This window comes from Suricata suricatta, chromosome X, assembly GCF_006229205.1.
Source record: "Suricata suricatta isolate VVHF042 chromosome X, meerkat_22Aug2017_6uvM2_HiC, whole genome shotgun sequence".
NCBI lineage: Eukaryota > Metazoa > Chordata > Mammalia > Carnivora > Herpestidae > Suricata > Suricata suricatta.
Genome location: NC_043717.1, coordinates 8,992,530 through 9,004,701, shown reverse-complemented (window position 1 = coordinate 9,004,701; position 12,172 = coordinate 8,992,530). Strand labels below are relative to the sequence as shown.

Sequence of the window (12,172 nt, the reverse complement as noted above, 5' to 3'; positions counted from 1 at the left end):
AAAAGTAATCAAAACACAGCAGATGCAGGAAACGTTCTGGACCTGCCCCCAACAGTGCACACTGCCATTGGAAAGGAGAGCCTGCCCTGCCAGTAACAGACTCCTCTTTACCTAAGAAACTCATCTGCATAATAGGGCAACCTTGTTTTGCCAAACATCTTTCACCTTCTTGCTAATGAGCTTTCTCCCCTTTGCGTCCTCAGGCCCCCACCTTTTTCCTGAGCTCATATAAGTTTCATGTTGCCTCATTGTCTTTGGAATCTCCTGTCTGTGTGGACTCCCTGTACATATGCTATTAAGTTTGATCTCCTGTTAATCTGTCTCATATCAATTTGATTCTAAGCCCTGCTAGAAGACCTTGGAGGGCAGAGGACCATCTTCCTCCCTGACAAAAACATGAAGGAAGAGCTTTGTGACTTTGGATTTTACAATGGTTTCTTGGAAATGACACCAAAAGTACAGAAAAAAAAAAGCCATAATAGACAAATGGGACTCTATCAAACTTAAAGGTGTTTGTGTATTGCTCTTCTTCGTGGTGCCTTGGAGGCAGCAGGCAGCTTTAGGATGAAGCTGAACATGTCTTTCCCAGCTACTGGTTACCAGAAACTCATTGGAGTGGTTGATACGCACAAACTTCATACCTTTTATGAGAAGCGTATGGCTACAGACATTGCTATAAATGTTCTGGGTAAAGAATGGATGTGTTACAGGGTCCGAATCAGTGGTGGCGATGACAAACCAGCTTACCCATGAAGTGGGGTATCTTGACTCATGGCCGTGACTTCCTGTACCTGAGTTGGGGGCATACCTGGTCCAGAGCAAGGAGGAGTGGAGGGAGAAAGCACAAATCTGTCCAGGGTTGAATTGGGGATGCTAATCCCAGTGTTCTCAACTTGGTCATTGTAAAAAAAAAAAAAAGTGGAGGAGGAGGATATTCTTGGACTCACGAGTACTATGTGCCTCATCGCCTGGGGCCCCAAAGAGCTAGTGGAATCCGCAAACCTTTCAGCCTCTCTAAAGAAGATGATGTCTGCCAGTATGTTGTGAGAAAGCCCCTAAACAAAGAAGGTGAGAAACCTAGAACCAAAGTGCCCAAGATCTGGCATTTTGTTCCTTCACGTGTCCTCCAACACAAATGTGGGCGTATCGCTCTGAAGATACAGCATACTAAGAAAAATAAGGAAGAGGTTGCAGAATATGCTAAACATTTGGCTAAGAGAATGAAGGAGGCCAAAGAAAAGTGCCAGGAATGGATTGCTAAGAGATGGAGACAGTCTTTTGACTCTTGAGAGCTTCTACCTCCAGGTCTGGGTCCAGTCGAAAATGAGATTTTCTAAGAGCAACAAATAAATAAGATCAGACACAAACAAACATACACAAAGTATCAAAGGACATAATCAACAAAAATTAACTAAAAAGTTAACACAAAAAAAACCTAAAAAAGCAACCCACAGGATTGGAGAAAATCTCTGTGGATCATCTACCTGACAAAGGGTGAATAATTAGAGCATAGAATCCCTACAACTCAGTAAGAATAACAACTCACAAATCACATGATTTAAAAATGGCCAAAAGTCTTGAACAGACATTTCTACAAATGGCTAAACAAGTGTATGAAAAGATGCTGAATGTCACTCATCATTAGAGAAATGCACATCAACACCCTGATGAAATACCACTGCCTCATACCCATTATGATAGCTTAAGAAAAGGAAAGGAAAAGAAGGGAAAGACACGGGAAGGGGAGAAAGAAGAAAACAAGTATTGGAGAGAATATGACTGATTGAGACCCTGGTTCACTGTTGATGAGATTGTAAAATGGAGGAAACACCATGAAAGAGAATGATGATTCCTCAAAAAATGAGACACAGAACTGCCACATGATCCAGTGATTCTATTTTTGGGTATATATCCAAAAGATTACAAGTGGGGTCTCAAAGATGGCTTGTTCTAAGGGAAATGAACTGCTGTGTTTTGATTAATCCTATGGAGGACTTAAAGCCCTCAGCCCACTGGAACTGAGGCATGCCAATAACCACGTGGGGTTGCTGCAAGTTGGTTCCTCCAGCCCCACTCACATGCTCAGCTGACTGCTGCTTGTCAACAGCTTGACCACAAGCCCAAGAGGGTCTGAGAACTGTCACCCAGCTAAGCTGGTATTGAATTCCATAATAAACGGACATAATAAATGTTTGTTGGCTTCAACCACTATAGTATGGGATTATTTGTTATGTAACAATACAAAACTAACAGATAACTGTAGCGCTAATGCCGCGAACAGAATGAAGACATTTAAACATCACACAGAGACTGATCCCTGTTTTTCAACTCAGGCTGCTGTTCTAGGTTTATGGGGAAAAGAAAGAGTTCATTGTTAAGAATGCTTTTTAAATGCACATGAGCATGATTGTTCCAACAGTGGTGGGAATGTAATAATCAACTATCAAGACTAGAACATGCAGAAGATTACATGGGATCTTATCAGAATGTGACCATTGGTGTTTAAAAGACCAAAATATTGTAAACTATTTTGAATAACTGAAGAATGTTGACCTCATATACCCTAGAAATATTTTTACTTTATATTCAAGATATTCAGAATATATGCTGCATTCCTCACTAGGATTACATGCTTCAGATCACAGAACGTTGCCTCCCCTCATCGTGATTTGAGAACATTCTATATCACTGCAATTACAATTTTCAGGCATGGCAGCTGATAAATGATGATAGGAAAATGGCTTTAGTGCTCGTCCATAAAAGCTACATGTTTCCAGCCCTGGCATCTGTGGAGATTGTAACTCCATGCATAGCTTGAAGACATATAGACCCATGTCAAAGATCAAAATGATATCTGAGCTGCCTGGGTGGCACAGTCAGTTGAGCGTCCAACTTTGGCTCAGGTCATGATCTTGTGGTTCATGGGTTTGAGCCCCACGTTGGGCTCTGTGCTGATAGCTCAGAGCTTGGAGCCTGCTTCCAATTCTGTGTCTCTCTCTTTCTCTGCCCCTTCCCTTTGATCATTAAAAAAATTTTTTTTAGAAGATCAAAATGAAATCTAAATGTACTTTATAAGATTTCCTTTGAACACCTTGCCTGCTTTATATCATCAGGCAAAAGGAATATTAGTATTCTGTGTGTTATCTATTTAACCATTTTTTTTTAATTTGCCCCAAACTGTCATCTAAAACACAGAGACTGTAGAGATCCTCCTTAAAATGAAAGGTTGGAATAGATTATAGATATTTTTTAAGGCCCATTTTATAGACTGTAAGAGTATCTAAGAAGTGACTCATGGACCTAACATGAGGAGTCTTGGGCTTTTCTAGAAACCCTCTGATCACCTAGTGTGTGGCCTTCTGGGGAAGGGCCAGCTCTCCTAAATAGAATGGAAAGCAGACTGACCCTGAATTAGATATAGGACATTCTGCTAAGGATGGAATCAATGGTAAGACTGTTCTGGAATCCAAGCTGTTTGTTGTGGTTGCCTAGCAGGCAGGTCGATTTTTGTCTAAGTAAAGATGAAAGAGAACCCTTGGCAGAATGATTGGTGCGTGGCCAATCCATGTAGCGGGTACAGAGCTGTGATAAGGATGTGTATGTGGCGCAGGGGTGGGGCATGGGGCAGGAAGGGGATCTGAAAAGGAGAAGTCCCCTTTGGGGACCGAGTTATATAAGCACATAGACCCCAATGTGGGGACAGTAAACCTTGGATAAGTTGGAAGGGATGTTTCCAGGCTCCATTCTACTGACATGTGCCATGTTTGAGGAATGAGAACCTTAGCAGTTTACGGAGAGGAGTCTTTGTCAAGATGCAATTAAAAGGGGAGCCTGGCTGGTTCAGTCTGGAGTGCATAAGACTCTTGACCTTGGGGTCGTGAGTTCAAGTCCCACATTGGGTTTAGAGATGACTAAAAAAAAGTAAAATAACTATAACAAAATAAGCAATGAAATGAGGAGGAAGCATACCAGTTACTGTAACAGAGAGAATTTAATAACCGTTTTGTTAAGTAGGTCTTGAAGGACTGGGAAGTCGTGGAGGAAGACAGTAGTGACACAGAAGGAGTCACTGCTGTTTGAAGCAATGGTCGCTCCTAGGCCCCCGGGAGCAAATATAAGTTGGGGTTCTCAGAACCCCAAATCTGTAAGCAGAGGCCCACAGAGCCAGGGCCCAGACCTCCGAGGAAGCAGCTGCTAGTTGGCTGGAGTTGGTACCATTAAAGCGATGGAGGATAATACTGGAAGTCAGACCCAGCTGTTACTGGAAGCAACCGCCCCAGGCCAAGGAGGCAATGGCTCTGAACCACAAACAAACGAGAACAAGTAGCATCTCCATCCTTTGTTCATCTCCCGCAAGCTGGCACCCCTCCCTGGCATAGCCAACCAGTGAGACAGGTGGCCAAGGGCCAGTGAGGCTCACAGAGTCCCAGCCCCAGCACCAGAGGGTAGAGTACAGAAAGCAGGGCTTGCGGGGTACCTGGGGGGCTCAGTCAGTTAAGCGACTGACTCCTGATTCGGGCTCAGGTCATGATCTCAGGGTTCGTGAGTTTAAGCCCCGAGTCAGGCTCCTTGCTGTGACAGTGCGGAGCCTGCTTGGGGTTCTCTCTCTTCTCTCCCTCTCTCCCTGCCCTTCCTGTGTGCTCTCTTTCTCTCTCTCTCTGTCTCAAAATAAATACATAAACTTATGAAAAAGAAAAGAAGAAAGCAGGGCTTGTGCAGAGAGACTATGGTTTAATAACTAGTCTAAGGAGACGGTGCAAAAAAGAGGGGCTGCAGTCCCCCATGATCTGGGAGCACAGCACAGTGAGATGGACCCTGCTAACAGAGTAGCAGGAAGCCATGGACTGGACCCTCCTGTCCAGGGGGACAGCGGAAGGCATGGGGGTGGGGGACAGGGATAGTTGGGCCATTCAACTTGGGCCTCAAAGGTAGTTTGGGATGGGGCTCAACGTTAGCCCCTGTTCTGTGGGAAAGTCTGTAAGGGGACAGGAGAAGTCCTCATCTATTTATACCGGCCATTAAGAAAAAGTAGTTCCTGCATATATATATAGCTCAAAAAAGAATTTTGAAAAAGTTAACTTGCGTACACCCAGTGGTCCTGGGAATGGAGGTATTAAAATGCAATGACGCATGAATCAGAGTTTCCTGATTTGTCACCAGGTGGAACAGGAAGTTGATGTCCACCTGCTTTCTGCATTTCAGTGCATGGGGGTGGGTGAGGAGCAGAACCTTTGACACACAAATCACGCTTTGTACTTGTATTGTAACACACATGTATATACCTTGGGAGAGAGTTGGTGAAGCAACACTTTAACACTGCCTTCAAATACCACTGCTCAGACCCTCCGAGGCCGTCCTCAGTGCGCCCAAGAGGACCCTGGTCTCTGTTTTCTCCCTTCGGATCCCCCGAACCGTTCTGAACTCTTAGTTTGTGGCTCTAACGCCCCACCTCCTTCCAAGTAGAATGAGTCATAGAGACACAACCACGGCTCCAAACAGAATTAGAAATGGAACAAATGGGTAACAATGAAAAAAATATGGCAAAGGATTCTAAATCATCTCCTTGATTTTGTTTTACTCAATGACATCCTCTGTTAAGCTATCAGATCTGCTTTTTAATATTTATGTTTTCACAAGGCTTCCTGTTTTTATAAAGTACAAATGGAAAACCACGGGATCCTAACAAAACTTCCCTGGTGGTGGCGAACCTCATTTCAAGACCAGTCCCTAAGAGAAAACAACCTTTTGAGTTTTGAGTTTGCCGTCCTATAAAGATTTAAATGAATGATAATGACGACATAAACAAAGCATGCTGACCATATTGTTCTCTCTTTTTGTTCCTGGCTGTCTCTGAAGCAATCCTGACTAGCAATTTTTTAAAATTTATTTGCAGGCTCACGGCTAGTTCCATGTCACATGTCCTCTTCACAGTAACCCAGGAAGTAATTATAAACTCTGTCACTTTTGAGTAATAAGGTTGGGCTGTGTTTCATCCAGACATCCAGCATTTATCATATCCAGAGGATGTATAAACTTGCTAAAAACCACCTGCCGCGTCTGTGAATAAGCGTTTTCTGACGCTGCTGCTGCCTGTCCGGTTGGGGCTCTAAACTGGAAGGCAGATTTAGGCTCTGCTGAACTGAATCCAAAGGAATCTATGAAAATATTCGCTTGTTATTTTCCCTTTAAAGTCTCCCAGCGGGGGGGGGTCTGGCTTCTCGTGTAAGTGCTAATGCTCCTGAAAGCATTTCCATTTCAATTGCATCCCTGGTTTCCCATGGAAGAAACCTGTCTGAGGGTCTTACGTGGATGGTACCCGGACTCAGAACCTCAAGAGCTAACACTGGGGGAGTCTGAGGCGCATCAGGACAAGTTGGTCAGTCTTCAGGCGGATGGTTATACCCAGCAGGCATCCAGTAACCCCTTCAGCCGGCTTCTTTTTGTGTAAATTCAATCTCCATGTAACAACAGCATCTAATAGGTCTTTTGTTGTTGTTGTTATCAAGTGAGCAATTTTGTCTTTGTGCAAATATAAATTTTATCGTTTAAAACAAGGATCAGCAAATCCTGCCCAACACCTGTTTTTCACATTTTGAAAGGACCACACAGAAAAGAGGATGCAACAGAAATTTTCTGTAGCCTGCCCCTCCAAGCCTAAAATATTTACTATCTGTTCCTTTCCAGAAAAATTTGCTGATCTCCAGTCAAAGATATATTTAGCTGTAGAAACATCATATGGTCAACACGCTAGGCCCATTTTTCTGATATGATGAAATGTATTTCTTGTAAATTGCCCCAAAGGCCTTTATAAATTCTATATTAGTTTGTCATATAATGCTTTATAAAGGTAAAAACCATAAAATGTTAAATTGTTAATTTCTTTCTAAGTTCATAAGTATCACTCATACTAATTTTTCTTTCTCAATGAAATGAAACAGAAGTCAGATCACCAGGCCCTCTCATTTTACAGGTAAACTGAGGCTAGGCAGAATGAGGGGGCTTAACGGAGCTCACCCACGGCTAGTCAGAGAAAGAGCCAGAATTAAGAATAGTGCCTGGATTCTAGCATTCTTTTTTCTTTTGTCTTTTAAATTTTATTTTTAAGTAAGCTCTACACCCAATGTGGGGCTCGAACCCACAACCCCCAGAGTCGCATGCCCTACTGACTGAGCCCACCAGGTGCCCACAGCATTCTTTCCATTACACTAAGGTGCTGTTCTCATTCACGATGGCAATTTAAAAAATGAAGTATTGCTAAGTTGTTACTATACCAAGTATATTCTCCTGAACGATGCCCACTTGCTACTCGCACTAGACCAAGACAGAAAAATGTCCCTACCATCTCTATGACGTCATACTTGCCCAGTTCACCTGCCCAGTTGGTGGTCTATGGTAGTCTGTGCTTCAGTCGGGGTTTTCGGTCAGCCTCCCTGCTCTGGAGGCGTGCTAGAATGACGTGACATTGCACACACGTTTGTAGGTGTGTGTGTTATTTTGCTTTAATGTCATCCTCAGTTATTTTAATTCAATCGGTGGGAGTGGAGCCTAAGAAGTGAATATGCTTTTAAGACTCCATTGATTCCAATATGAACCACTGTGTCTTACACAAAGTAAAACCCTTTTTACAAATGGCAAAATAAGAAATATCTTCACCAGCGAGCATACTCTGATTTTGGAAGTGTGTCAGGCCTGACTGATTTGTAAACAATAGAATAATTGTAATTAGGAACTTTTAGGGGAAAAAAACCATATATTGTGCAAGACGATAGTATAAGATAATTGAAAATAGATGAAAGCAATTCGCTTTGGTCTCCGTTTTATGTTCCTCTTTGTAAAGTGCATTATAATCATTTATAATTTTTTTTCTGGCATCTAAAATCTATGAAGAAGGCAGTTAGCTAAATTGTATACCGATGTATATAATAACTAGTAATCAATAGTCCTTAGAGTTTTGGACGTGGAGTGGTTTGGCCACCTGAATAGAAAAATGGGTACCTAAGGAAAACAACACAATCGGTCCTTGAACAACACAGGTTTGGATTGAGTCTACTTCTATATGGACTTTTTTTTTCAATAAAAGCAGTACACTACTCTAAATATATTTTCTTTCCCTTATGATTTTCTTAATCATATTTTCTTTTCTCTAGCTTACGTAACACTGGAATACAGTATACAATGCCTATACAATATACATGTTAATCGACTGCTTATGTTATTAGCAAGTCTCTGGTCAACGGTAGGCTATTAGTAAAGTTTTGGGAGAGTCCAAAGTTATACAGAGATATTTGACTATGTGGGGCTCAGTTCCCCAACAGCCATATTGTTCAAGGGTTGACTATAATGTTTTATTATACACCTCTATCTATTTATAGATGCATATGCATATGTGTATATTTCAGATTACTGATATTCTGACTCGCAATCAGTGAAATGAAAAAATTCTGATCCAGGAAGGCATGATATTAAATAACACAAACCTACTACAACATGTGATTTTAAACATAAATTTAACTTTGTACATATATATATAATACGCATATACATTTGAACAATGTGTATTTTACCCCAATGTGTCATATTCTAAGAGGTTATAAATATTTCCAAGCGAGGAGGAAGAATTCTTTAATCAGATTTCATGCCATTTGGAGTATATTTAAGCCTCAGCAGAGCATGAAGTAGACATGTTGTTGGCTGCAGGAAAGCAGAATTACCGCATGTAGGAAAATTTTCACCCCTCTGTGCTCAATTTTCTAAAAATTTTACACCCACTGCTTTGATCAAATCTTCCAATGATACAGCCAAAGATGAGAAATTATCATTTAGGTCCTGTTTCTTTGTCAAAAATGGTTCCATATTCTAAATTAATACAGCAAGCCTGGCAACAGAAGTCCCTCAAGGTGCCCATTTGTCAGTAGCTATTTGCCTTGATAAGAATGTGTAACATTTATTCACAAAGAAGGCCACGTTTTGAATCAAAGAAGTCTTTGTCCCGGGCGCCGTCCTGTGCACTGCTGGATATTTACCAGCAGCCCTGGCCTTGACCCACCAAATGCCGGAGTGTACACACACCCCTTATGTGTGACAACCAGAAACATCTCCAGACACTGCTCAATGTCCACTCGGGGCAGCATCACCCCCCCCCCCCATCGAGAAGCACTGCTGCAGAGTACAGATCGCTGGCCTTGAGCTTCAGAGAAGGGAACTCATTTAGGACAATGTGAAATGTGAGATTACTTTGTCACAAAGCCTTTCCTCCCTGGCAGTGTAAAATAATAGGAAGGCAGCTTCCTGACAAGTGATTCAGTCTGTGTGACTGGTGTTAGTAACTGGCAACTGATTCTCCTATTTATCATCCCATTATGTTTCCAATTAGGCTTTCAAGTCTGATAAAAAGGGCAAGTCCCTTCTGGTCACCATGAAGTTAAAGTGGAAACTATGTCTTCATTTCAGCTAGAGAGAGGTTTGGATCCGGATGTGGCTCTTCCTTGTACAGGGTCTGGGAACCGCGCCTTGGGTGGGTGGGGGTGGGGGGAAGGGCAATCCTGAGTACTGAGTACGGAGCAAGTGGAGGGAGGGGTGCGGGGTAGACATTGGTCACCCGAGAAAAGATGTCAACATCTGTCCATCACTGCAGCTCTGACCCGATGATCATTTTTTCTGCTTCCGTAAGCACCAATGAGATAATGCCACTGAGCCTTGTCCTTCCTCGCCCCTGGCATTTCCCACCACTGCGCCACCTCTGATATGCTAATGAAGAAACCCAGGGTTTTGTGTGGCTGAAAAGGCTTTCAACAGTCCCAACTTCTGGAAGGCCTGAACTCAGCAGAGGCTCCCCTTTCCAGGGCCCTTCCTCACACCTTTTCTGTGAATGCGCCTGCGCTTAAGGAGGGCAATTAACCATCTGGCTGCCGGAAGAGTGTACAGAACATTAAACAGAAAGAATGCGCACCTTGAAAACTGTCGAGAGGAATGGGGCTGCCTAGTCCGCTCCAGGGTGAAGCTGTAAACCAATGGCCTCAATCTGCAAATGACCCAATGGCACCAGTTTGTAGCGAAACTTCGATGAGAAGAATCCTGACAAACCCTGACTCCATAATGCCTAGGTCTGCCTGTAAATCTGCCCCATGTGACTGCCAAGGTTTAAAAATACCTCACGTAGGCGCTGGGAATCATAAGGTCATAGAATCACGAAATGTTAAGTAGCAGAAGTATTTTCTTTTTTCTCTCTTGGCTTCACCCGGAGTCTTCAATGTTTATTCATTAGATTGAAATCAACAGGTTTAAAAGGAATCTTGCAAGGATTCTTTTTTGAGAATTGTCTCTACTTTCTAGAATTATTTAATGATCCTTGTGTCTTTATTCAGGCGAAGTAACACCAAAGGTTTGTTTTTTTTTTAATCCAAAGAAATTAACAGTCATAACTTTTTTCCCCGCTCCTCATTCCAAATTCTAAAAATTCCTAATACTGTTAACTGTTGCAAAGAGATACTGTTTTTCTTTAAAACCTGGATTGCCCACTGCCCGAGGTTTATTTATTTATCAAAGACTTACTGTGGTGTCAGATACTCATATAGGCCATGAAAATGCATGGAAGAGTAAGATATAGTTTCTGACCGCAAAAAAAGCATAGTGACATTAAAGGGATAGTATGTAATACGATGTGGTGAGTACATGATGAAGCAGATGTACCTGGTGTTTCCAGATCACCAAAGAGGGGTACAAGCAGCCAAGGCAAGTCAAGGAAGGCTTCCTGGAGGAGGTGAGTGAGCTGAGCACCAGCTGTGTGCTGGACACCACGTCAAGTGCTAAGGAAAAGAAAGGAAGTGTTAAGATACAACTGAGCTGATCTTTTGCCATTATTGTTTTGTTTTGTTTTACTATTTAAATGTCCTTCCTCTTGAGATATTTCTGTTTACCTGATAGAGGAGATGAAATCTTCACAGGGGAAAACTAAATTTCCTCTTTATTTTCTTTCTGACTCTTTGTGACTATTAACCCATCAGATATAAGGTTTTAACGAATGTCTCTTCTCTGCCAGCAAAGGGCCCTGGCACATCACCGGCTATGCTCCTGCTGCTCAGAAAAGAAAAGGCAGATGTCGTTACCTAGAGAGATGCCGTCAGTTTCAGAGGTGTGGGTGTTGGACTTCTGCGGTGTTAAATGTGTCTATCAGGCCGCCTTCATTCATTAGCTAGTTGATTCATTCTTTCACTCGCGATGTGGGTGCCTACAACGCGCTAGCCTTGGGTGAGGCAAAGAGGACTGAAGCCGTGCTTCTTGACCTTGAGGAGCTCTGCGTTAGGCACGGAAACACATAGACAAACAACGACTTAAGATGAAACCTGCCACGTGTGTGCCAGGGATTCAAGTTACACGGGGCAAGAGTGAACGGATCAGTTGTTTGGGGTCCAGAGAGCTGGAGTAGGAAAGGGGGTTGGACATTTGAAATGAATCTGAAGATCAAGTGTGAGTTTTCCAAGTGAAGAAGTTAGACAAATTGTATGCATGCCAAAGGAGACAACACAGGGAAAGTCTTGGTCTCTCCTATCTTCCCCGTGAGCAGTACAAAGGATCCAGAGGGGCAGAGAAGGCTCTGGAAGACATGGCTGGGGCTATGTAGTAAACTATGCTAAATGCCAAGCTAATGCAGTTGAAATTGGTCCCAGAGGCAGTAGGGCGCTCACAGAGATGTGTAATCATGAGAACTTCACCATAAGCACTGTGGTTACACAGCACCGCCCAATACAACTTCCTGCGACAGTGAGAATGTTCTGTACCTGCATTAAGATCTTGTGGCCACCAGCCATGCCTGACTACTGAGCAACTGCAATGTGGCCAGTATGACTGAGAAACTGAATTTTTACTTTTATTTCACTTATGTTAATGTAAGCTTAAATCTAACAAGCCACATGTGACTAGTGGCTAGTGACAACAATGTTGGCGTGCCTACAGATGGACACTTTTCCCAGGAGCAGCATGGATGGAGGGGAGGTGGCTGCCTATGGGAACAAATTGCATGATTAGAGAGAGAATGATTTGTCTTCTGTTTCTTTCAGAGATAGATCTTTACTGCTATGTAAACAATTTTGACTATGGACTTATATATTGAACAATAAAGACCATAAATTATTATAGGGCCAATTTAGTCTGTGTGTCTATAATCAAAAGGAAG

General features: G+C 42.6%; 1 pseudogene; it reads left to right on the top strand.

The window, feature by feature from the left end:
* The first annotated feature begins 564 nt into the window (after positions 1 to 564).
* Positions 565 to 1,327, top strand: LOC115283844 (annotated as a pseudogene).
* The last annotated feature ends 10,845 nt before the right edge of the window (positions 1,328 to 12,172 follow it).